The sequence below is a fragment of the Molossus molossus genome, unplaced genomic scaffold, assembly GCF_014108415.1.
Source record: "Molossus molossus isolate mMolMol1 unplaced genomic scaffold, mMolMol1.p scaffold_m16_p_9, whole genome shotgun sequence".
Taxonomy (NCBI): domain Eukaryota; kingdom Metazoa; phylum Chordata; class Mammalia; order Chiroptera; family Molossidae; genus Molossus; species Molossus molossus.
In genome coordinates, this window is record NW_023425403.1 from 35,009,910 (window position 1) to 35,037,831 (window position 27,922).

Sequence of the window (27,922 nt, forward strand, 5' to 3'; positions counted from 1 at the left end):
CCCAAATCTTTAGGGGGAAAAAAAAAATATATATATATATACACACACACACACAAATATATATATATATATATATATATATATATATACACACACACACACACACACACACACACATATATATAAATCTCATATATATGTATATACATATACATATACATATACATATATATTTGTGTGTGTGTGTGTTCCACATTGCTTCAAGGAATCCACTCTCACTCTCTTGGTGATCATTCTGTCTCACTACTAGTTCCATCTATGTCCTGTTCGCTCAGTCACTTTCCGTGCCCGAAGGCTAACTTCCCAGTCTTCTTCACCTTCTTTATTTTCTACTGTGTGAGCTTTGAATGTTTGATGCCATAGAGCCTCATGGTTATATGCATAACCTATAAGCTGAGCTTTTTTCTGAATCCCAGACTTAAATGCTCAAATGTAATTTCTGGTTGCTTGCAAGTTGCCACTCCAACAACAAAAAGTTAAACCAACTGAAAATGAACAATTCTTCTAATACCTATGAGTGAATTGAGATACAAGGTAAAATATTTCCCCAAATAATGGCAAAAGAGGAAAACACCAAAAATTACAACTTACTAGGAGCAGAAGACTGCAGCAGAAGCCCAGCGCTAGAGCCCATACAGCATTTAAATTGTCATTTATTTTGTTGCAGAGCCTAAGAGTAGACTTGATTGATGGTTAATAACCTTTGGGGACTCAGTCTTAGGGAGAATCCATATTTTTATGAGTTTCACCTCCAGGAGCATCACTAAGGTCTCAGAGTGAAGAATGGAAAAATAAAAATAAATCCCCTAGTACTTCTGAAAGTGGAGGGAGGAAGGAAGGAACACATTTTTTAAAAATCCCAGAACAATCTGTTCCCCTTAATGATGGCCTGACCGCACGGGAAATTATTTTACCAGAATTGGTTTTTATCAATACTTTTTAAATAGGTGTCAGTTTTACCAGATTCCGACCAACGTAGAATAAGGGAACTATTCCACCCTGGCTCCCCGTACCTCTAAAGTGGAAGAAGAGGAAAAACTTAACTAGAACCTTTGTTAGTCTTCCTGTGGGAGGGCAGGGCATCTGAGAAGCACTTGTGGAGACCACAGCCCTGGACACAGGTTTACTGAAAGACTGATAATCCTAATTAGAAGATCAGAACAAATATTTCCTGGACACCCTGTTACTGACTATCAATCAGCCCCTTGTATAACAGTAGGTTAGAGCTAAAAATCCTTCAAGGCTCTGACCCCATTTTAGGAAGGAGTCCCTAAGAAAACCTGAGGACAACAGGAAATAAAAGACAAAGAAATTAAGGAAATTTTAGCCACTGATGCCTATTGCTATGGCAAATAGTAAACACAACTTAATATCTAGCCAGATAAACATAAAACTTTACTAAAGGCCTATTATGACAGAATCATTTTCCAAATACATCATGTCTAGGTTTCAACAAAAACTTACAATCATTCAAAAAAAAAAAAAGCCAGACAAATCAAACATGCCTTTACTTGACAGTATTCTACAAGAAAAAGATTGTATTGCGTGTGTGTGTGTTTCAATATTCAATTGCAAGTATAATATTTGTTGACTCTGATGAATGAAAGTTAGACATCATAATGACACTAGTGATTGATGGAAAATTGTTTTTAATTTCTAAGTAAAAATAAGCGTACACATACAAGCTAATAAGCCAAACAAGTCTCCTCCTAATACTTCAATACTTGAATATAAATAAGAATCCCTCTGAATGAGGTTAATCCACCACAGTAAGAGCATATGTATTCAAAGAATAGGACAGTCCTTACCTATTCCTCACTATATATTCATCTGTTGTTTTTATTCCACTTTCCATATTTACTTCTTGTTTTGTTTTGTTATTTTCCACTGGTATATATGAAAATATGGAAAATACTTCTGAATATCTTACAAATGTACTTTTATAGCATGATAGACTGTTTCAGGAAAGTGGCAAGGATTTATCTATCCAGTGCTGTAAGCAAGCATGGTAATGCATTCAGATTGTGCCTGGCACTACAAAACTAATAATTCTGCTTTTACTTTCTCGGAAATGTGATAAATAGCTGTATCTGGTATGACTTCAGATCTTTAAAACAAGAGAAATTCTAGAATAACGGAGCCTTACAAAATTCAGTTATAGATTGTTTTGAAAGCAATACTGAGATACATTTATGAAACGGGATTCTCTCAGCAGCATCGTATATCATTAGTGAGGAAAAAAAAAAAACACTGTTGTTTTTTTTTTTAAAATACCAAATCATTTATTTTTATTATTCTTTTTTTGTTTTTTGTTTTTTTATTATTATTTTTTTAAATTTTTGTTACAGATCTTTCTCCTTTTTTTTTCCCATTGACATTCTCCACCCCACCCCATCCCCGGCTTTGTTGTCTGTGTCCATTGGTTATGCATACATGCATATAAGTTCTATGGTTTATCTCTTCTCTCCCCCCAGCATCCCCTCTTCTGAGGGTTGTCAGTCTGTACCCTACTTCCACATCTCTGGGTCTACCCTATTCCTCAGACTGTTATGTTCACTATATTCCACAAATAAGTGATATCATGTGGTATTTTTCTTTTTCTGCTTGGCATAGGATAATACATTCCAGGTCCTTCCATGTCATCTCAAAGGATAAGAGAGCTTTCTTTCTTACAGCTGCATAGTACTCCATTGTGTATATGTACCACTGCTTTTTTATCCATTTGTCTACTGATGGATACTTGGGCTGTTTCCAGATCTTAGATATTGTAAATAGTGCTGCTATGAACATGGGGTACATATATTCTTTCTGATTGGTGTTTCAGGCTTCTTAAGGTATATTCCTAGAAGTGGGATCACTGGGTCAAATGGCAATTCAACATTTAATTTTTTTGAGGTAACACCATAGTGTTTTCCATAGTTGCTGCACCAGTCTGCATTCCCACCAGCTGTGTACTAGAGTCCCCTTTTCTCCACACCCTCACCAACACTTGTTGTTTGATGATCTGTTGATGGCGGCCATTCTAACAGGTATGAGGTGATACCTCATTGTTGTTTTAATTTGCATCCCTCTGATGATTAGTGATGTTGAGCATTTCTTCATATGTCTCTTGTCCATTTGTATGTCCTGTTTGAAGAGGTGTCTATTTAGCTCCTCTGCCCACTTTTAATTGGATTATTTATCTTCCTTTTGTTGAGTTGTATGAGTACTCTATACATTTTGGAAATTAACCCCTTATCTGATGTATCATTGGAAATGATGCTCTCCCATACAGGGGGTTGCCTCTCCACTGGTGGTTGTTTCTTTTGCTGTGCAGAAGCTTTTTAGTTTGATGTAGTCTCGTGTGTTTATTTTTTCCTTTGTTTCTGTTGCCTTAGGTGGTGTATCAGTGAAAATTCTGCTGTGTATGATGTCCGAAATCCTGTTGCCAACATTTTCTTTTAGGATTTTTATGGATTTACGGGTCACATTTAAGTCTTATCCATTTTGAGTTTATTCTTGTGTATGGTGTAAATTGCTGGTCTAGTTTCATTTTTTTTTTTTTTTTTGCATGTAGCTGTCCAATTTTCCAAACACCATTTATCAAAGAGGCTGTCTTTACTCCACTGTATGCTCTTGCCTCCTTTGTCAAATATTAATTGAGCATAATGTCTCAAGCATCCATTTCTGATAAAAACGCTCAGTAATGTGGGAATAGAGAGATCATATCTTGAAGTAATAAAGACTATATATAAAAGACCTAGACCAACATCATACTCAATGGGCAGAAACTAAAAGCATTTCCCTTAACAACAGGAGCAAGACAGGGATGCCCACTTTCACCACTCTTATTTAACATTGTACTGGAAGTCTTAGCCACAGCAATCTGACAGGAAGAAGAAATAAAAGGGATCCAAATTGAAAAGAAGGAAGTGAAACTGTCATTATTTGCAGATGACATGATATCATACATAGAAAACCTTAAAGACTCCATCAAAAATCTACTAGACATAATAAATGAATTTGGCAAAGTAGCAGGATACAAAATTAATGTCAAGAAATCGATGGAATTCTTATACACCAATGATGAAGTCACAGAAAAAGAAACTGAAAAAACAATCCCATATACTATTGCAGCCAAAAAATTAAGATACCTAGGAATAAACTTAACAAAAGAAGTAAAGAACCTATTTGCAAAAAAACTACAAGACATTGAAAAAAGAAATAGAGGAGGATATAAAAAAGTGGAAGCACATACCTTGTTCATGGATTGGAAGAATGAACATCATTAAAATGTCCATACTACCCAAAGTAATCTATAGATTCAATGAAATTCCCATCAAAATACCAACGGCATACTTCACAGAACTACAAGAAATACTTCAAAAGTTCATATGGAACCAAAAAAGAACCCGAATAGCCACAGCAATCTTGAAAAAGAAGGACAAAGTAGGTGGGAATCACAGTACCAGATATCAGGTTATACTACAAAGCTACTGAAATCAAAACAGCCTGGTACTGGCACAAAATCAGTCATATAGACCAGTGGAAAAGAACAGAGAACCCAGAAATGGACCCAAGATATTTTTATCATTCTTAATCAGTGCAGGTATTTTACAAGAACTTAACATGTTCACATCAATAGCAAGAAACATAAAAAATTAATGTCTGCTAGTAAATAAAAGGTTAGACACAATTACTCTGTTTTCAGCTGTGTAGATATTTATAAATCATTCAATATTAAACAAAAATAAAATAAAATATTTGGTTTTTTTTCAGTAAATAATAAATAGTTAAAATGTTTATATATATATAATGATATATATGCAAACTTGGAATTTGGATCTTAAAAATAATAGTAGGGGACATATCATTTAAATTTAATTCATTTTATGAAAAAGTAATCATGATTAGGCATATATTTGGTCTAGTAAATTAGTTCTGTATAAGATAAACAAAATATTTTTCACCTATCATGAGCTATATCTTAATAATTCTTTGTGAAGAACAAATTTACTTGTAAAGTTTTTGAAAGCTCCATGCACATTATAAAACAAACATGTAGTTTCCCTAAGTAGAATAACTATATTTAACTGCAAGTAGGATGCAGGGTATACCCAATAATACATGATGGATGTAGTTTATTGAATGCTGGTCTCTCAGTAATGTCATTTACTTGTTGATTGATTGCTATAATGGAGGCACCTTTGGACCTCTCTCAACACACATAGAAGTCAACATTTAGATAAATTAAAATGTCAAGTGCCCACTATATAGACATAACAGTGGCTTTTAAGGAAAATAGTTTCTGACTGGAGGTCAAAATATAACTGCACAGCAACATTACAGCTGTCAGATGTCAATAGAACAAGAGAGAGAAAGGTAGAAAATAATAAAACCAGAGAAAGAAAGAGAATCAAGGAATGTACACCAATAGAAACATTTCCAGAACAATTGTTCTAAACTCTAAGTTAGAATTTAGTCATTAATGATATATAAGCTAGATGTTGATTGTTGCTATTCACTCGCAATTATTTAGATAGCTTATAAACTAGGACAGTCAAGGCAGAGCAAAACTTCTAATAGAGGCCAATAACTTCATTTCTCAGAAATGGAAACCAGAGCTAAAAAGTAAATTATTGGAGATCACATAATTACTTATTGGCAATCATAATTGTTATTTATACAATATTTGTTATTTCCTCAAAGTTGGTGTAAGCTTCATTGTAAGATAAAATTGTTCTATGATCATTTCCACCAATTTTATATGAAGATGCAGGGGGTAATGGAAAGACACTAGATTTGGGAGTATCATACCCTGAAAATCAAATTTGAAGAATGTTATAATGTATGTGATCTTGCATTCATTGTTTAAATCATCTATAATTTCTTTCATTTGAAAAGAGAATAAGTTCTATCTATAGATGAATTATACACATTAAATATCATCTAACAGTTAATGTATAACAGACATTAGATTTTTATATCATAATTTCTTCCCTGTTTTCAATAAGGGGAATCTCATAATATGTTAACAAATGTATAATGTAGGCATTCATGAATTTGCAGAACTTAAAATTCCAGATTCTTCTTATGGTGAATTATTGTCAGACATTAACTATCAATATTAGATGTCAATATAGATATAGATATCAATATATAATGTCCCAATTTAGCCTAATTTTCAATGATGCTTACCCTACAGTGATTGTTACTGTAACTTTTAAAATCTTGGCTTTTCCTAAGAAGATATTTTTATTTTATTTAAAAATTTCTATTTTGAAAAATGCTATTTTGTGTCCAAAAACTAGATAAAACAATTAAGAGCATAGTATTTCATATTTAACAGAATTAACTGTCATTCTGAAGACATGTCATTTATTATCTGTATAACCATGGGGTGGTAAATATTACCTCTCCAAACTCCAGTTTTCTCTATAATAAAATAAAAAGAGAAACTTTTTTTTAAATAAAGAGAAAACAAATATTACTAGCCATTCTCATAAAGTATAGAAAGTGACTAAGAGAACTAAAATGTTTAAAATAATACCAGTCACTGTAATAAGCTCTTGAAACTAGATATTGGTTATTTAATAAATTAACAGGTTTGGTTTAAGTGGTATTAATTTACAAGAGCTCTATAACTCTAAATTCCATCCATTGAACCACCTCCCCACCTGTGCACATGCACGCGCTCGCACACATACACACACACACACTTCCATATCCTATGTGACCATTAGCTATTTAGATAAAAAATGATTTGTTTAGTAGTACTTTAAGATGATTACATGAAAAACACAAAAACCATTCTATTGACAATGTAACTTTATATTACTTAAGAATAAAACTGATAGGACTGGTTTTGTATAAGGAATTTATCTTTGATCGAAATATAAGTACATGAATATAATTGCATGTACAAGTTTTAATTTAATATATTGGACACTATCTGAACAATATTTTTATTTATTATTACTTAGTTAAAAAACAACAACTCTACTTCCAAAACTCTTATATTTCAAAAAAGTAGTATATTATATATATTTAGTTATTGAATGCATAACATATAGGTTCAATATATCTACTAGAAACTTTTGGGGATTAAGGCAATCATGATTTATAATTCCATATAGTTCACTGTTAATTAAAGAAGACAAATCAGGAATTAAAAATAGGTTTGATTAATATAATGGCGGGACATTTGCACATTATGGATGTGTCTACAGATGCTCCACCTAGACTTTAAGAAAAACCTCTTGAAGAAAGAGATACTCATGTTGAAACCTGAATGGCTATGACTTAGACAGATGGAGCAGTGGTCCAAAAAGAGAAAACAGCATGTCTGAAATCTAGGATCTCAGAAAGAACATGTACACTAAGACATCTGCTAGAAAATATGCTATAGACAGAATGTGTGAGAAGTCAAAGATGAAAGGCAATGCAGAAAAACATGACAGAGTAAGTTTGTTAAAAGACCTTTAAACAAACATCTTGGACCCTCTCTTAAATTCAAAGAAAGAAACGGAACAACTCAAAGAAGATATGTGGTATGATATGCATCTCTGAAGAACTTACAATTTGTATTGAGAGGGAATGCCAGTAGAAAGTGGAGAGTTTAAAGGCTGTTGCAGTACTCCCGTGACATGAACATGGTAGACACTACTGATTCTGATTCTGATACTAAAGGATTAAAATATTTAAAACATAATTATGAGCCCTAGCTGGTTGCTCGGTGGTTAGAGCATCAGCCCCAAGACCAAAGAGTTGAGGCTTTGATCCCAGTCAAGGCCATGTACCTGGGTTGCAGTTTGGTCCCCAAGCCTGTTAGGGATCGTGCAGGAAGCAACCAATCGATGTGTCTCTCTTACATTGATATTTCTCTCTTTCTCTCTCTCCCCACCTCCCACTCTATCTGAAGATAAATGAAAAAATATCCTGAGGATTAAAAAAAAAAACATAATTATGAGGTAGAAAGTGTGGCAATTGGTAAATGAATGTATGTGGAGGAGGAGAGAGAGAGAAAGAGGGAGGAGAGACTCTGAGTAACCGAGGCATACGGGAATCTAGGGCTAATAAATAATGACAGTGATTGCACAGAGTGTATCAGAGAAGACACAGATATTCCCAGAGAGATAATTAAATTATTATGAATATATTGGGCTTAATGTCTGTGAAGTAGACCAGAATTTGGAAGTGAATGATATTGTCTGGCAAGTTTTAAGAGATAGAAATGAAAAAGACTAAAACTTAATTTTGTTTACTATCAGCTGGAGGAAATATAGACCACAAATAACTCTCAAAAGTAGTCAAGATAGTAGTAAGAAAAGGACAAAAAATAAGATGCCATGAAGTCAAGGGACAATAATATTCCACAAAGGAGAGAATGATCAAGAGCATTTATTGCTCCCAAAGCAAGCAAAATATAGACTGAATCATGCCTGTTGCACTTAGGATCATTTAGATTACTCATGACCTTGGTTACCTAAGTTTAACAGCTTGGCCAAAACAGGAATTAAGATAAAACTATCTTTCAAAAATGTGATGCTATGTACTTGCAAAGTAGTAATTTAATTAATATCAGAGTTATGGAGGACTATTTAATAAACTTAACAATGTGGCAAAGTACACTGAAAATTAAATTCTTGTTTTAGTTCCTAATTGGAATACCAATTTGATATGAATTAGGTAGCAGCTAAATGGGACTATTCTTGTGAAAAGCACAATATTGTGTATAATATTAGCAAAAAAGAAAAAATATGTAATAATTTAAAATGGCCAGATACATTTTCAGATGATAGCTCAATCAGGAAACAGCTCATTTTGCCAAAAGGATTTTCAAAACAACGCCTCACTGACATAGTGCCCAGAGAACACTAGTGATGTAGAGGATGAAAATAGACATTAAAATCCACACATCATCAATAAAACCATGAGGGGAAAAAAAACAGTAAAAACCAGACCCAAGCTTAGGTGACATTTTTAATATGTATAGCATATAGTCCAAATGCTTAGAAATAATTTGTCAAAAATCTATTAACTCTTTCAGAAAGTTCAAGCAAGGCTTGATAGCTCAGAGAAAGTTTCTGCATGAAGAAAATACACAGTACAATATACCGTTTTGTAGAGTTGTATACCTGAAACCTATATAATTTTATTAATCAATGTCACTCCAATAAATTCAATTAAAAAAAGAAAGTAACTAACTCAATGAAAGTAACTAACTCAATGAAAGGTAGTTGAGAATTGTGAAAATGCTGGAGTTCCATTGGAATAATGCTGCATGGCAGAAGTCAATTCTGACTGCTCACTTAAAATCTGTTTAAGAATTCAAGCCATATTTTCTTTTTTTTATTTATTTATTTTTTTTATCCTCACCCGAGGACATTTTTCCATTTTTTGTTCAGGTAGAGTGGGAGTGAGAGAGAGGAAGAGAGAGAGACAGAAACATCGATGTGAAAGAGACACATCGAGTGGCTGCACCCGCACGACCAACCAGGGCCGGGGACAAACTGCAACCGAGGTACGTGCCCTTAGCGGGAACCGAACCCGGGTCTCTCCGGACCGCAGGCGGGTACTCTAACCGCTGAGCCAAACCGGCCAGGGCCAAGCCATATTTTCTATAAGGTAATGTTGGAAACATAGTACTTTTGGTCATTGATACCAGAATTTTTATTTTATTTTGACGTTTAACATTTTTTAAAGATGACTTTAGATAATCTATCTTAGAAATGGCTAATAAAAGAATCTCAAGCCTAGGCAGAATCATTAGGGAACTAATAAAGAGAAGGTAATAGAACAAAAGCATGGTCTACTGGGTTTACAAGCCAGATAGCCACATACAATCCTAGGTAATATGAACTTATAACAGTAACACATTAAAAATGACAGTTTAGCCCTGGCCGGTTTGGCTCAGCGGTTAGAGCGTCCGCCTGCGGTCCTGAGAGACCCGGGTTCGGTTCCCGCTAAGGGCGCGTACCTCGGTTGCAGTTTGTCCCCGGCCCTGGTCGGTTGTGCGGGTGGCAGCCACTCGATGTGTTCCTTTCCCATCGATGTTTCTCTCTCTCTCTCTCTCTCTCTCTCCCTCTCTCTCTCTCTCTGTTCCTCTCTCTCCCTCCCACTCTACCTGAACAAAAAAAAAAAAAAAAAATGACAGTTTAATAACCTTTTAATTATTTTGATGAGTAGACTTTTGCAGAAACCAGGAGGATGATTGAGCTTAACTTTCAGGTGGTGAAGATGAAATTGAAATTATCTGGTTGGACGCAGGTGAAGGAACAATCGTGACCATAGGGAACAGGAAACCCTTAATTAATTTAAATACTGTGTCTGTAGTCTCACAAGCAAACTGGAGGATTTGAGACAAATTTACCTAAATCCCTTATACGTAGAATAGATTTTTTTATTTGAGATTCCTTGAAGTATATTAGTAATGGGGACCTAGAAATTATAACCATAAAACGATGGTATAATATTAATACTATGATATACATATTTATATTCAACTGTATTAATATAGTGTGTTGACTTATGTATGCTTAATCAATATATCAGACTTATTATAATGTAATATCTCAATATACAATTTTTATTTAAAAATTAAGCCCTTTATTAACTTTAAATATAAATAATATTTCCAGGTTTAAATATAAATAATATTTTCAGGTTTTTTAACTATATAAAATACATAAAAATAAATTTAAATGTATGAAATTATTTAAATGCCGATTGTACTATCTAGAGTTAACAAAAACAGATGTGTCATTCCTCTTAAGATTTGTTTATGTCTAGTTAATCTATATTTTATATGAACATTAATTGGAAATTAGACTTATTTAACAAAACCATTGTTAAAAAAAAAACTATATGACTACATTAGAAATTTTTTTCTGCGGCATCTCTGAGATCTCTATTAGTATGGCATTAGGAGAAAAAAAAATTAACATGCTGAGGAACACATTGGAAGCATCAGACTCCTCTAGATACAGAAAACAGCACTGTTAAAGGTTCCAAAAAGAGTGTGAGAGGAAGAAACAAAAGAAAAACTAATGAGAAGGAAGGTTGAGGAGTAAAAGAATTCTAGAATAATAGAAACAGAACACTGTACGTGGAAGTGCAGTTAGGGATTCTTCTCAGACTTTGACCTTAATTCACAGCTATTCTGAAATGAAATAAAAGAAAGTGTTTTATTTTCCTTATTGGTAAAATAAATGGATTAGACAAGTGACCTCAAAGCACCCTTCTAACTTGAATTTCCTATGCTTCCAGGAACTGACGTTAGTGTCTATTAATTATCACCATAATAAAGAAAATGTTAAATGATGACAAATGTCAGGTGCTCCATTGGCACGGTTTCTGTGAACAAAGTGCATATGCATCCCTAATGGTGCACTGAATAACATCAAGCTGAAAAAATCCTTGAGAAATTATGTGACTCTAACCTGTAACTCATTATTTACTGCCCGGAAATATCACTGCGTGTGTAAATGCCCACTGCCCCCAGCCAATTATACTCACCTTAGATAAAGATCACATTTTTCCCACAGCTTGTTTGCGATCAAGAAATGTTTGTTGATTAATTAAACATTTTTCTCATTTATTTGAATTTATTTTCTCTCATTCTCAACAGATATATATATTGTAAAAATCGAGATACAGATATTGAGAGTTGGGGAGGGAGAGTCAAAAGTGGGACAATTCTTGCTACTATATTAGGTACTAAAGGAAAATTATTAATTTAAACTTCAAAGCAGACTACAGGATGAGATTTTATCCCCAATTCTCAGGAAAATGTTACTAAATTTTGAAGTTTAATTGACTCAAAGTCCTTTTTCTCTCTCTTAAACAAGGCATTATATTATTTTCATCTAATTCATGATTATTTTATATACTTAAATATATACACTTTTATTGTATTTTAATTATGTCTGGATACTCTGCCTCAAGACTCCTTATAATTTTCCAGTAAATGTTTCCATGTATTTTATTTCACTCTCAGAAATGCAGCAAACAGCTCAAATAAGTGAGTCACTGTTGTAATTGAGCAGAGGTGCACTGAATGAGAGGCTGCTGGAATCTGGGGGTTGGATTCGGGGTATCAATTTACAGTTGTAGCTCTAGGAAGAGGAGTTCCTTAGGAAGAATGTTGTAGACCAACGAGACAGACCAGACTCAGACTCAGAACCGGGTTCAAGTTAAGAGAGCTTTATTAGCCGCACGGCGACTGTCCCACCCTACGCAGAGGAGCGAGCAGCCCCGAGCTCAGGGGGTGGGTAGCTTATACAGTTTTCTTAGCCCCTGTTAAGAAATTGGGCTAAGGGTCTGCGAGCAAGCAAGCATGTACAGAAGCGGGTATCTGCGGCTAGCCATGTCTGAGGGGTGAGCAGTTCTATTTGCACAGGGTAGTGGTCAGCTCCGGCTGAGGCCTGTCTCCTTCCCTCCGACCTAGTTCCTGCAATCCTCTTAGGGTCCAGGGCAAGGTCTAGCAAGTGGGAAATTTTTAACTACAAGTTTTCACAGTACTTTAGCTGTCTGTTCTTTTGTTTTATTGCCCTATTGTCTGTCCTTCACAAGAAAAGTGAATTTGAAGGGAAAAGGTAATCCAAACACTTCACTAATGACAAACATTATTTCTGAAAGAATTCAGTCTTCTGTAATAATTTACATAAATGTAATAATCAGGAAACAATATCTAATGTTAATGCCAAACTAAAATATCAGAACAGGACAAATAAAAAGAAATATATTCAAAAGGTTAAGATTATATATTTTTAAAACTGCTTTTAATTCATGATAAAAAGTAAAACTTCAGGAAAAAATGATCAATTCCAATAGAATACAAGCAAATAAGTACTATATAAAATAACTGGACATTAAAAAAAACAAAAGAAAGAAAAAAATAGAATGTAGAATACACTAAGGTGAATACACTAAGAAAATGTTCAAAAGCCCCACAATGCCATTTGAAAGATCGCTTTTGAGAAAGATGTATTTTTAAAATGTGTCCAGATTAAAAAAGCAAATAAAAACCACAAGATAATTATGTGAAAATATACTAAATATTTGGTCAAAAGGGGAAATGTTAGGTACCTATATCTGAAAGAATAAAAGTCCCACAAAATTAACAGCCAGTTATAAATTAAGTACCTGATATAATAATTCAATGCATACAAATGGAAACATTTATTACACTCTACATTAACTTTGAAATCTAAATAAAGCATTAGTTTACATATTTTTAATTTATTTTATTAAATAAAATGCACTATAATTATCCACATCGGAGTGAAGAAAAATAGCTTTCTAGATCAAACACACTTATAAAATTTCGTAAAAGCAAATTCCAGAAAAATTTATAGAAACAAATTTGTATGTTTAAGAAGAAACATATTGGTGACTGAGTCATTTTTATATGTTTTTAAACCAAACCTAGGTGATACTCCTTTGTGAAGCAAGAGAATTAGACTTCAAATGCAAATGTATCTATTTATTCCCCACCATGTGCCTGATATTCTTTTAAGATGTTGGTGATTCATCTGTGGAAAGACCTGAAACAGTTTAGATGTTAGCAAGGAAAATCACAAGCAAACAATAAGTGACAGAGGGAAGAACATGCACTAGTCAAATTAAAAAAGAGATGATAGGTTTAGCGAAAAAGAAAAAAAAAATTTAGAGTAGAATAAAGGGTATCCAGATGCTGGTGAAAGGTAGATGCCATCTGAAAGTATGTCCTTCTTTTTTTTTTTTTAATTTTTTTTTTTTTTTATCCTAACCTGAGGACTTTTTTTCCATTTTTTGTTCAGATAGAGTGGGAGGGGGAGAGAGAGAGAGAGAGCGAGAGAGAGAGAGAGAGAGAGAGAGAGAACGAGAGAGAGAGAGGAAGAGAGAGAGAGAAACATCAACGTGAAAGGGACACATAATAGAGTGGCTGCCACCCGCACGACCAACCAGGGCTGGGGACAAACTGCAACTGAAGTACACGCCATTAGCGGGAACCGATTCCAGCTCTCACTGGACCACAGGCCGACACTCTAACCACTGAGTAACCGGCTAGGGCTGCAAGTATGTCCTTCTTGACAAATAAAATAAGAATAAAAACTTAGTAATGTTTGAGAAATAAATATTTATTAAAATGATTATATAGGAAGCCATAAATTAAAATATTTTAAATATCGTGGGTAAAATAAACAAGAATGGTCCAAATTGCTTCTACAGATTAAAAAAAAGTAAACTCAGAGGTCTACTTAAGAAAATTAGAAATTAGAAAAGTTTATCAAATGAAGTTCCAGTTAAAAGGTTCAAAAGAGAGCAACAACATTTATAAAATGAAAGCAGAGAGAGGGAATCCTTGAAGATAAGAGGGTTATTAGCTTTCTATGGAGCTGTAGAAAATTATCTGCTTCACTTATATAAAGATAAACTTGATTGCATTTGGGGCCCATTCTGATAAACCAAGATTATCTTCTTATCTCAAGATAATTAATTACATCTGCAAATATTTTCACATATAAAGTGACATTTACAGGTCAAGGGATAAGGTCCTGATGTAGCCATTTTCTAGTCTACCAAAAAAAGCAAGTACTATTACCATAAATTCTTTTCATTCCAGATCCAAAATTTCTGAAATCACTTTTATGAAAGATATATTTTGTTGTGTCGCATAATGAATTATATTTTTAGTTTTTTTAATTTAATTGAAAATTACTTTATATAATTTTTCAGTAATTGTAATTAAGACACTATTTCTAAATAAATAACTGACCAGGACATATCAATTATTTTAAATGTGCCCATGACTATTTTTTAAAAATTTATCTTTATTGGTGAAAGTTTTACACATGTACCCTTTTATTCCCCCATTGACCCCCTCCATGCTACACACCCCCACCTACACCATACTGTTGTCTGTGCATATACATTCTCTGGTTAATCTCTTTCCAACCCTCCACTCCCTCTGTGATTTATAAGTCTCTTTCATGCTTCCATATCTCTAGATCTATTTTGTTCAGCAGTAGATATGGAATAAAAAAGCTATGGCACATTTATACAATGGAATACTATGCAGCTGTAAAAAAGAAGGATCTCTTACTCTTTGAGACAGCATGGAGGGACCTGGAGAGTATGCTAAGGAAAATAAGCCAGTCAGAGAAAGACAAGTATCACATGATCTCACTTATATGTTGAATCTAATGTACCTGTGACTTTTAGGCAGAAACCTCATTCATAGGTTTGTAGACTAAAGATAAAATCATGGATTTTACACAAATTTAGTTTAAATGCAGCACAACATTGTTTATAATAATAAAAATTGCAAATGATCTAAATGTTTCAAACAGGGCAATAATTAAATAATTCATGGTCTATCCAGTGGACTGCCATCAGCCATCAGAGAATCTGAGTAAGAATATGAAATGCCATAGTGTTCATATACTAGTAATACTTTTTTTAACAGTGTACTATAAAATACTTATATACCATATAAATTTATTAGTGAGTATGAATGTTAATTATAAAATACACAGTGAAATTAACTGTGTCTGATTAAAAACCTTTGGCTTACTATTGCTTCTATTTGTTTTCATTTTCTTATGTGCATCACCTTAATGTTTTATAACAGCCTTCAGAAAAGAAATATAGTTTTATTTTTAATTACATCTTATGTAAAATTGTGCCAGGTATACAATATTAAATATCTGATTAAAGGAGATATGGAAATGGAATAATAAATAGGCATATATGTAGAGTCATAAATAAATAAGCATTATTATTTCCAAAGAAAGACAGTTTCTCAAAGTCAAAGACATTTTCTTTATTTTGAAAACATGATGGCATGATAATTTAATTATACTCTTTTTAATTGAAACTGATAATGTTATGTGTATTACTTTACTAGAATGTTTCTTTGTTTTGGTGAAATGTTAGAATATCATTCAGATATTTTACAGAAAGTTACATGGTGGGATTATTTTTTATTTAGTGTATAAACTGAGGCTAAAAAAGTTGACATACTTTTTGAAGTTTCAATTTATTCACTCAAGATATTTTATACATCTATGATGGATAACAGTTTTTACAGTGTACTATAAAATACTTATATACCATATAAATTTATTAGTGAGTATGAATGTTAATTTATTAGTGAGTATGAATGTTCATCAGAGAAAGGGGGTGAATTAGGGTCATATCAGGAGTAAGATATGTAGGGCAAAAAGGCAGCTGGGGTTTCATAGTACGTTTGTTTTTTGCTGAATGACATTTGTTTATACTGTCCAGATGCAAACGCGAGCAAGTGCTCTAATACTACAGAGATAGGAATTGTAAAAACAATGGTTAGTTGAATATTTAACCCATTTAAAAAAATATCAGCAATTAAATATTTTCTTACTAAATTTTTTATTGCAGTTGCTTACCAAAATGTGAGATTGTAATGTTGTAGAATACAAAAATTCTTTATGAAATTATTTCTAAAATCTTCAAAATTATAGTAAAGCCCACAATTCTTCATGTTGAATATGAATATGGCAATAATTATCTGCCTTAATAAATTTATTTATCAGCATAAAAGAACTCAATACCCATAAAGGTATTTTGTTAGAATATGTGAAATACTGATAAACTGACAGTATTATGTTGAATGATGTTAATATCTTTATACATTTTATTACACTAGATTGTCTCTTTATACCTTTCTAAACTTTTAGTTTTATATAAATGTTCTTATTGAATAAGTCTACTAAAATTACATTTAAATATACTAATATGAAATAGGCACAATAGTTATAATTATTTCTTAAAAATTTTTTTCACGTTAACTTTAAAATAAGTCATGCACACACAGAAAAGTAATTAGAATCTGCATAGGCTAACATAGTTATTGTAGACAGATAATGAAACAAAGATTACAATATGTCTAAAAGTCAAATGGAAGCTTGAATTACTTTTGAGAATCCAAAGATTCCATTGAAAGTAGACATTAAATAATACTTGAATGTAATTTCAAAGTTTAAGTGGCAATGAAATCCATATAGGCTATAAGAAATTTTTATTAGTGCCATACTATAAAGACTCTTCCATATTTAGGTCCTCAAATACACCACAATCACACACCCATTATATGGCAGATGGATGCGAAAAAGAAAAACTTCCAGAAAAGATGAAAGGATTCGATGTGCTTACCTACCAACTAGGGATAGTTTTCCACTTTCCTTTTCTATACTTCTTGTGAATTCATGTTGTCTGTGTTTATTATCACTCAGTTTAAAAAAATAGAAATTATTTGGTAAGCATTTCAGTATCAAAGATATAGAATGGATTTTTCTTTTTCTGTAGCATTTAAGATGCATAGGTTATCCAGGGAGAAACACTAAATAACTCTAAGATCTTAAAATGGTGAGCCTAATATGAGTTAGACTTAATCAATGGCAAACAGTAGGCTTCCACAGTCCATATTTTTGTAATGGAAAAAAAAAATAGGAGTATTTCTATTTTTAGTTTATACGTTAGAAATGAATTATTAGCCTTTGGTTAGCAAGAATTATCAGGTTTTACATACCTTTCTAAAAATATATATTAGCTAAATAAGAGTGTGTTTAACAGAAAAAACTAATGTTATCAGTGGAAGACGACTTTTCTTTTTCTTAACAAGAAAAAAGTTTAAATTAATGTTTTTGTAGGTTATTTACTTTTATTTTTAAAGATAGGTAACAGCATAAGAACTGAGAAAGAAAATATTGGGTGATCTCAATATGTACTTTGGCGATTATAATACATCCATAATTTATATTTATGAAAATGCTAAATTATAATTATATATAACAGTCTTTTTTTCACTATAATTTACTGAAAGAAATTCTAAGCCTGAAAATATGTAGTCATTTCATTTTGAAGTCAGTCTCTTAAAAGATGCTTTCGAAACATAAAATTTACTTAAGCATGTTAAATATAATTTATAAAACTATATATATTATGAAATTAAGAGACTAAGCAAAAAACCAATCTTGAATTTGTAACTTCAGTAACTTAATAAAATTCAATTCATTTAATAAAGTTCTCAATTTATCCCTCATCATATTAATATAATAATCACATAATACCATGAAAGAAGGTTTTTAATTTATTTGAACTATTTGGAACAGTTGCCATTGTTATGCAATAGAATTAAAGTGACATTAATTGTTTCTCCATGGAAATCCTGTTAACTCAGAAAGTTCTCATTCAATTGTTTCTGTTGGTATATTAACCAAGTAATAGTTGCTCCCAGATAAAAACAGAAGATGATTTTAATCTTCATTTATAAGAAAATATCAACAATATACAAAGTTAATGCTGTACATAGTATATTTATTAATTCATCATATAAAAATCAATGTATTAAATAAAATTATCAGTCACAGTAAGTACCTGGGGACAATATGCACAAATCAAGAACTTCCTAAGTATTCCTGAATTTGAACGTTTTCCTAATATTCATGAACAAAATGAACACTCCATTTTATGATTAGTGGGAGTATTTTTTCCCCTTACACATCTATAATTATAATTGCAGTTGGTGTTCTAATATATTTAACTCATGCCTCAAAATATTGATAGTCTAAGAAAATATGCAACATCTCTTCTTAATTTTCAATTTATAATTGTATAAACTACCTCTATGATTCGATTGAAATATTTCCAAATATTGAGAGGCTAAAAAGGAAACCGGGAAATCAAACTAAAAATCCCTTTGCTTCCTTCCTTAATATATAAATGAAATGTCTCATTTCTCACTCATTCCTCTATTCTTCTTTTCCTTCCCTTCCCTGCCTCTTTGTTCTTTCTCTTCCTCCTCCTTCCTCTTCCTTTTCCTACTACCCATCTGCTTCTTCTCTTCCTCCCTCTTCATCTTCCACTTTGTCTTTTCTAAAAAATAGGAAAAAAAGCCCTGGCCAGTTTGGCTCAGCGGTTGAGCATCGGCCTGCAGACCAGAGAGTCCCTGGTTCAGTTCCTGCTAGGGGCATGTACCACAATAAATAAAGTGCTTGCAACACATACTGACTGAATTACAAAAGAAAAAAAGATAATCAATATAGATGAAGGTTTCTAAGAAATGTTGGACTGTGTAATGCTTTCTTGTGGTAGCTGACCTATGCATTGTGAAATGTCTAGCCGCATTTTTGGCCTCAACTCACTATATGTCAGGGACAAATGTCTGTTGTGACGATCAAAAATGTCGTTAGATAACGGCACTGATAAAGATGATTAACTAGTCTCGGCTTTATTGAAAGATCTTTATGGGATATTTTGCACTTCCAGTGGTATTTATTATGTTTAAGATGTTACTAATTGCTAAATACAAGGCATATACCACATTCCTTGTTAGGTCATATGGAAGCTATATAGAAGAAATATAGCTAAGTACTACTTAAGAAACACAGAACTTGCCCTGGCCAGTTTGGCTCAGCAGTTAGAGCGTCAGCTGGCAGACCAGAGAGTCCTGGATTCAGTTCCTGCTAAAGGCACGTACCTCGATTGCATGTGGGTGGCAACCAGTCCATGTGTCTCTCTCACATCAATGTTTCTCTCTCTCTGTTCCTCCGTCTCTCCCTCCCTCTCTCTCTAAAGATAAATGTAAAAATGTCCTCGAGTGAAGATTAAAAAAAAACCCCACAGTTCAGCATTTGTGCAGCTGCCGGTTAAACAATTTTAGTTGTATGTATGACCAGTATCTCAAACTTATTCATATGTCAAAATAGAAATAAAGCTCTTTCCTTCCACATCCTTAGTTTTCTTTTTGTGTCAGTAAGTAACTGACACTATTTCTAAATATCTTTGATATTATAATCATTTCTTAAATTGGTTATTTTTTGATTTCCACATTATTTTTCTTTTTTTGTTGTTGTTTGTTTTAGGGACTTGCATAATTTTTTTTTATGTTCAATCATTGGTCTATATTAACTATTTCCCTGTCTTGATTATAGCATTCCTCAGTTTTCTGGAGTGCAAACAGTTAGCAAAAGGTGATATTGTTGACATAAAATAGAGATGAATTCAGCAAGATGTCTGCTAGAATCTACACAATGTTCTAGAAAGAAAAAAAAGAGTTTTTCAAGACATAGAATTGAAGAAGTAGGTAACAGTGACATGAAAGGTAATTTTAAGTATGGGACATTATGTAATATTCTGTACTAGAATTCAAGAAGAAATATTTCCACCCAGCTGCTGTGGCTCAGTGGATTGAGCATCATCACATGGACTGAGAGGTCCTGGTTCCATTCCTGGTCAGGGCACATGCCCGGGTTGTGGGCTCGATCCCGAGTAGGGGGCGTGCAAGGGGCCGCCAATAGATGTTTCTCTCTCATATCGTTGTTTTTATCTCTCTCTCTAAAAAATCAATAAAAATACATTTAAAAAAAAAAATAAAGAATATTTTCTCCAAATATAAAATGATAATATTTTCAGTCATAATTATATGAAGTGCAAACTTGTAAACTTCATCCTTTCCCTACAAATTAAAGTTTAATTCTTTATCTTTCCTAAGATAACAGCTGGGTCATTTGTGAGATTATAATAGCCACAAAGTTTCTAAATATCTCTCTTCTCTAGTTATGATAAAAACTGACAAGAAAAAATTCTTATTAAATTGATACCTAAAATTGAGTGGATCTAATTTAAAAATAAAATAAAAACCAATTTAAAAATCGAATAAAAACCTGGACAACAACACTATTTTTAGTGATAGCAACAAAGTTGGAGGAAACATTAGTGAGAGAGAGAATGAAACTCTGCTAAACCAGGGGATTGAGAGGGTTACACAGAGACCATTAAGGAGGGGAAAAAAATAAAACTTTTTGGTGATGCTTTTCCATAGCAGAAAAAAGCATATAACAAGCAGAAAGCCAGAGCAGTAAAACTGGAAAATAAAAAACTTTTTTTAAAAAAAGGTCTTTTGAAAGATATATAAGAAGACTACCCAAAAGGATTGAAGAAATAACTTTCTTTGAACTAGATTTATTGTTCAGAGCAGAACAGGAAAATAGAAAATGTGTGATTCATATCCTTAAAAAGATTAAAAAAGAATAGTGTCTTTTGAGAAAGTGGTGTTAGCCTTCACAGGGAAGGACACATCTACAATAAAAACTATTAAAATTATTTAAAAGCAAAATTGCCATATTAAAAGTTGAGATACATGCTCATTACAAAAGAATATCATGAATTATATTAAGCAGAAACATAAAACTAAAAAGAAAGACAAACACAACCTCTAATAAATATACTATGGCACATATATTCAGAAACACATGCATGTATACACAAATACACACATATACAACACATACATATGCAAACACACATATACACACTCACATATATAAAAATGCACTATATATATATATACAAAATATCAGATGCATAGTCAGTCAGACATTGCATACTCATATGTATATATATATGCACACACAGAGAAATTTTACACATACCACATGTACATACATATATACATACAGCACACACACATATAAATATATATATATATATCACATAACCACACATGATCACATGATACACAGAAATACTCACATAAAGTGAGATGATAAAATAAATATTTCTAAAAGTCTGTAGGGAACAAATATCACTGCATTACTGTATATACATTTATACATAATTTACATATATGCTAATACAAGAAAAATTAAAAAATTCCCAAGGATGAATTTAATAATCACTGATAATTATCTCCAATTGAAACACTTTAAGTGGAAAATAGAACCATAAATACAAAATTAAATTTAAAAAAATAACTCCCTGAGGGTAACCTAAAATTTTCTCACTATAATAGAGAGGAAAGAACATCACATGCTCTGATTTTAAAATTTTCCTGGTTTACTGGTTTTAAAAAGTAAAGAGATCTCATTAACATCACAGTTAACTTTTTAATGTATTCAAATATATACATTTTATCCTGAATCCTTTGTGTTTCAGATCTGAAATCATTTTTCTGAAGAGTGTTTCCTGAAGAAAATGAACTCCTTGGAATGATATACCAAGCCATACATCAGATTATTTTCCTAATTACACATCTTTGACCACAACTTTGTGTCATCTACCCTTTCTGAAAAGACAGGTTGTAAAGATAGAATATAGATTTCTGTCTGGTAACACTGCATGAAAACCAACACTCCTAACCCAATTATCATATCTCGTATTCATTTAGATATTTCTTTTTTTTATCCTCACCCAAGGACATTTTTGCTTTATTTTGAGACAGAGCAGGAGAGAGAGAGGGAGGAAGAGAAAGAGAGAAACATCGATATGAGAGAGACACAGACACATCGAGTGGTTGCCACCTACTTGACCCCAACTGGGGCCAGGGACAAACTACAACTGAGGTACATGCCCTTAGCGGGGACCGAACCAGGGACTCTGGTCCACGAGCCGACGCTCTAACCACTGAGAAAACTGGCCAGGGCTCATTCAGATATTTCAATTCTATCAGCCTGAACCATTTGTTTTCCTAAGTTAAGTGCTCAGTCAACAGCCTATGAGAAAAGAACATTTTTTCTTAAGGTATTTGAGGTATTATGAAGCAATACATTTTGATACAGTCTGCACAATTTCCCAGGTTTCCCTGTAAAAATCCTTTCTTGACATCACGATGAGAAGAGGGTACAGCAGGAATGGGTGTGGAAAGGTTTGTGGCTGTGCATAAGAGGACTGTCACAAGTCCTTCCCATACTGAGACATATTTCCTCTTGTATTTTGCTGCTATACACACCTTTCTCCTGGTAACTTTGGTTGGCACAAGTGTGAAAGACTTTTACAACTCCGTGTTTTGTATGTGTGTGTGTAACATTCTGTATCTGATGATTCCATGATTCTTTTTTCTGATTATCGTTTCTGTCAGCACTCTGTGTTGGACTCTTGTTTTCCATGTATTTTGAGATTTTTTATTGTGTGATCATGTGTGATCTAAGTTCACCTGTGGCAATTCCTGGAAGAAATGTCCTCCAGAGAGAACTTTGTTTGCTTTATTAGGTACCTGGCTAACTAACAACCAACGATTTTTTTTTTTCCTTTATTGATTTTAGAGACCGAGGAAGGGAGAGGGAGAAAGAGATAGAAACATTAATGAGAGAGAACATCGATTGGCCGCCTCCTGCATGCCCTGCACCAGGGATTGGGCCCACAAGGGAATATTTTAAAATATCCCCTTGCCTCCAGGACTGTGAGATCTAAAGTGGTTTTATGTTTGAGTAGCAACCTCACATGTGGTCTGTGGTTGTAAATTATCTAAGGTTTGTTTTATTTGGATTTCCCCTACTTTCCACCTATTCACTGTTTGAGAGAGCTGATTTCTTGTGGTATCTCCCAGTGGATTCGGTTTTATTCTAGTTTACGTTTTAACTAGGATTTAGGTTTTGGATTTTGAGGCTTTATGTTTTGTTTTTTCGTATCCTTTCATTATCTCCACAAAGGAAGGACCCTGTTTCTAGCAAACACACCCACACACAAAGTTTACTGAAGTTTTTAGACTTCCGGTTACCACGGGACAGCTGTCAGCCTCTGAAATGCTTGCTTTTCTGGATTTCAATTTTGTATATTTGGTATCTGCATTTCTCTTATTTAATTTCTATTTAGTAACACAAAGAGTCATCGTCTACATTTAATATTTTGCCACAAAACAGTAATTCAGACTGTCTTATTTATCGTGTTTTTGCAGTGGTACATTCTTATTTTATGGTTCTAGCTAATTTAGCTGATACTTAGTAAAAAAAGTCAATTAATTAACTACCAGTGCCTCATTTTTTAAAAAATTCTGATACTCTATTCAAGATTCAAATATTTCAATTCAATGTATATGGACCCATGAATTTTAGTTAATAAATCAGACTTAATTTGTACCTATGTCATTTACCTCTTGCCACACATAAATTGAGTTGATTTTTAAAAATACTTCTGATATGTGTGAATTATATCATCTCTTACACAGGTTGTAATGACATAAGCAATTTTTGTTCATACATAGCAAGTTGCATCAATAATTATAAGCAGACACATATTCAATAAACTTCTAAAATGCCGGTTCTGTCATATTTCAAGTTTACTTCTGTGGGTCCATCTATTTTGATTTTATTTTCTGTACAACTGATCTGTTTGTCAGATCATGTTGTCTTAATCACTATAGATTTATAATAACATGTTCTTTGACAGTAATTTTAATATATTGACTTATGTAAGAAAATTGAAATATTTGTTGAGGAGATAAAGGCAGGTTAGGCAGTAAGAGAAGCACCATGAGAAGGAAAGGCTGGGGCACAGAGAAAATTAAGATGACTTGGAGCTCAGCACACAGGCAGGCAACCCAGTACACAGCATATCTCAAGGGCTATTCGGACTCCACAGATCTCAACATGAAACTAACATCTTCTTGAGCTTGTGCCTCCGAGACCAGAAACTTCCAGCCCCCATTAGAAGCTCCTGGAAGGAGCACAGGTCAACTATGTAACAACAACAATCGAAACAGAAAGGTTGGTTTTAGGCAAGAAGGGAACAGTGATTGCCTAGTTCCTTTTTCTGGGTTTTCAAAGGAATTTTATTTACTGTTAAAGAATATTTTATTTACTGAAATTCTCAACTATTCTCATGAATATACCTACTGGTTATTGAGAGCAAGGCAACAGGATTGATGCAAGAGTTCTGCTGAGAAATTGTAGAGGGCTATGTTCTTAGTGCAGAAAGGATTATAGGAAACCAAGGTTGGATTTGGGGGAGAAACCAAAATCAAGCAAAGGGTTGCTTCAATGGCATTTCCCCTCCTCCTCACTAATAGCCTGGGAGAAGTTAAAATTATCATAAAAAGGGAAGCCACTAAGGCCCCTGTAGATGACCAAGGGCTGAAGCCAATCAGGTGGAAAACAAATGCTTTAAAATGTGTCAATGGTTTGGCCAGTGCGGCTCAGTGGATTGAGTGTCCTCTCGTGGTCTGGGAGGTCCTGGTTTGATTCTCGGTCAGGGCAAATGCTTGGGTTGCAAGCCCAATCACCAGTGGGGGTGTGCAGAAGGCAGCTCATTGATGTCAATAAAAGCATTTTTTTTTTTTTAAAATGTATGAATGTTGCTAAGATAGAAGTCCTTGAAAGGACCAGTTGGAGGCTAGCAAAAAGTATATCAAGACTTTCTCTATGGAGCATACTGTACCTTTCCCCACCACCTTCTCTCCTCAGGGACCACCCCCAGCATGCCCAGACCTCTCTTTCTCCTTTTGTCTCTCAAGGCACTCTCTCTCCTTTCTCTCCTCTCTCCCCCACCCCGCCCCCTCTTTCCTCACCTTCCCCACCCTCTCCTAAGCTCCAAGGCCCTTTTTTTGCTGTAATTTGTTTTCTGAGCTCATTTCTTCTACAAAAAAATGTTAAAGATATATATATATATATATATATATATATATACACACATATATATATGTATGTAAAATATATAGATATATATATAGAGAAAGATATATAGATATATAGATATATAGATATATATCTACTACTAGGTAACAGGACCCCACCGGCAGCCTATTTGGGTCCCCCTCCCTGCTGTAGGAAGTCTGTCTATCTTTCAGATAAAACTTTCCTTTCACTTACCCTTGATTTGTGAACTCATTCTTCAATTTTGTGAGACAATGAACCTGAACACTGCTGTGTGCTTTCATTATGATATAAACATTACTGATTTTATGTTAAAGATACTTACGTATTTACTAATGTTGTTTACTAATGTCTTTCAGCAAATATATGACTCTCTCTAAAAAAAAATGCTATGTATTTTGATTAGATTTTTCCTAGTATCTAGTGTTTTTGTTATTGTGAAAATGGTTACCCCTACACACACATGCACACATACATTTTACTATTTTAAATGACTAAGATCTCATGTAGTAAGCAGAAACAATTAAGGACAAATCATAATTAAATTTCTGAAAATTAGAGGGAAAGAAAAGCCTTGACAGTAGACTGGAAAAACAAATTATTACCTATGAGGAATCACCAGTTTAAATGACAGCATATTACTCATCTGAAACCATGGAGGCCAGCAGAAATTAGAACAATATTTTACGTAACACCTGTAGATTTCTACAAGATCCAAATATTAGTTTTCTTGATTTTATATCCAAACATATCCATTGCTTATATATTTTTTTTCTCTTTTTATATGGCCTCCACTCTTATTCAGACACTCTACTTAACCTCTCACTCAGACTACACTTGTCTTCTAAATAATTTTCCTTTTCAACTCTTGCCACAATTGCTTCATTTTTCTAAAAAAAGAGATAATCACCTTTGAACATTCAAATTTCATTTTTCATTACTCCATTTAGTCCTTTTATTTATTATCTTCATATTTTCTTAAAATAGCTGTGGCCAATTCTAATACAGCATAATGATATCAGGCTCAATTTGATCTTCAAAAGGTCTATCCTCTTTTTCACATATTGACAAAGTTTACTTGTATTATGAATGAATTTTATGCTACACATCTACCTTGACACATCATTTATTTATTAGTATTTATTTGTGTCATATTTCTGCACCCCTATATCTTTGAATTGCTCCTGAATAAATAGTTTCCTGTGTATAAACCCATTGGATATCTCTCAGTACTCATATTGCTTAAAACACTTGCAACAATTAAGAATACTGTCTATTTCACTCTTTAAATGTTCTTTCCTTCTGAAATATAATTTTCTCCTGTCTGCCCTTCTACATTTCTGTACATACATTTTGATGTCCTTATTTTATTGTATTATTTTCCCATTATGGAAATATTATAAATTAAGTTTCCACCCTCAGTCTTTAATTATTATTATGTTTTGTTATTGTTAGTCTTAGCATTATTTTTTTTTTTATCCTTAGTCTCTTTGTCAGTAGTTCTCAATCAGAGGCAAATAAATGAGGACAGTTTTAAGATTTATTATTGTGTATATTTTGGGATAATAATCTATAAATTCTCATTTAATTGGTCTGGAGTGTGGCTCACATCTTATTTTCATTAAATTACACAGATGTGTATAAAGCTATTCAGAATTCTTAGTATAGACAATATTATTCACTCATAGTTTAAAAACCCACTTTTGTCAACTTATTCTAAAATGTAAATCTCTAATCTATCTTATGTTATTGAACCCCAACAGCAAACTGGATGTTTCTTGAGCCCCTCAAATAAAATATTACCTAACAAAATACATCAACTTCCTTCCCTTACCCACCCACATTCACATATACACACAAATCCCAAACCTAAACTTGTTGTGTATTTCATCACTTCTTGGTTCAACTAGGGATTAACTGGTTGGCCAGTTTTCATTATAAGGCAAAGAACCATGTCTCAGAGCATTTAAATATCATAGGTAGTGCCATAGGTAGTAAGTCAAAAAGTTCCAACTCACTTTCAAAGTCTACAAACTTTAAGATTGGATTTTTCTTCCCAAATTCAAGATAATTTGTGAAGTGATTAAAAGGTGGTGTTTTTATTCAAAATTTTTCTCTGTTCAGATTCTTTGATTATAGTTTAAGTTTTCATTTATTTTATTTTTTTTCTTCATTGATTTTTTTTTTTTCTTTTTAGAGAAAGAGGTAAGGCAAAGAAGAGAGAGATAGAAACATCGATGAGAGAGACGTCAATTGGCCACCTCCAGCATGGCCCCGACTGGGGTTCTGGCCCACAATCTGGGTATGTACCCTGACCAGAAATTGAACCAGTGACCTCTTGGTGCATGGGTTGATGCTCAATCTCTGAGCCACACCAGCTGGGAAAAATGTTCATTTATTTTAAAAGTTAAAGGATCAACCAAGTCCAACAGATAAATTTTCCTGACTATATAAAATAGGGGATCAATTTGAAGCTTTACCTAGTGTCCAGGTAATCTACTGAATAAATTAACTTTTTCCCTGTTGAACTATGTAGAGGCAAGCACCAGTGTTTA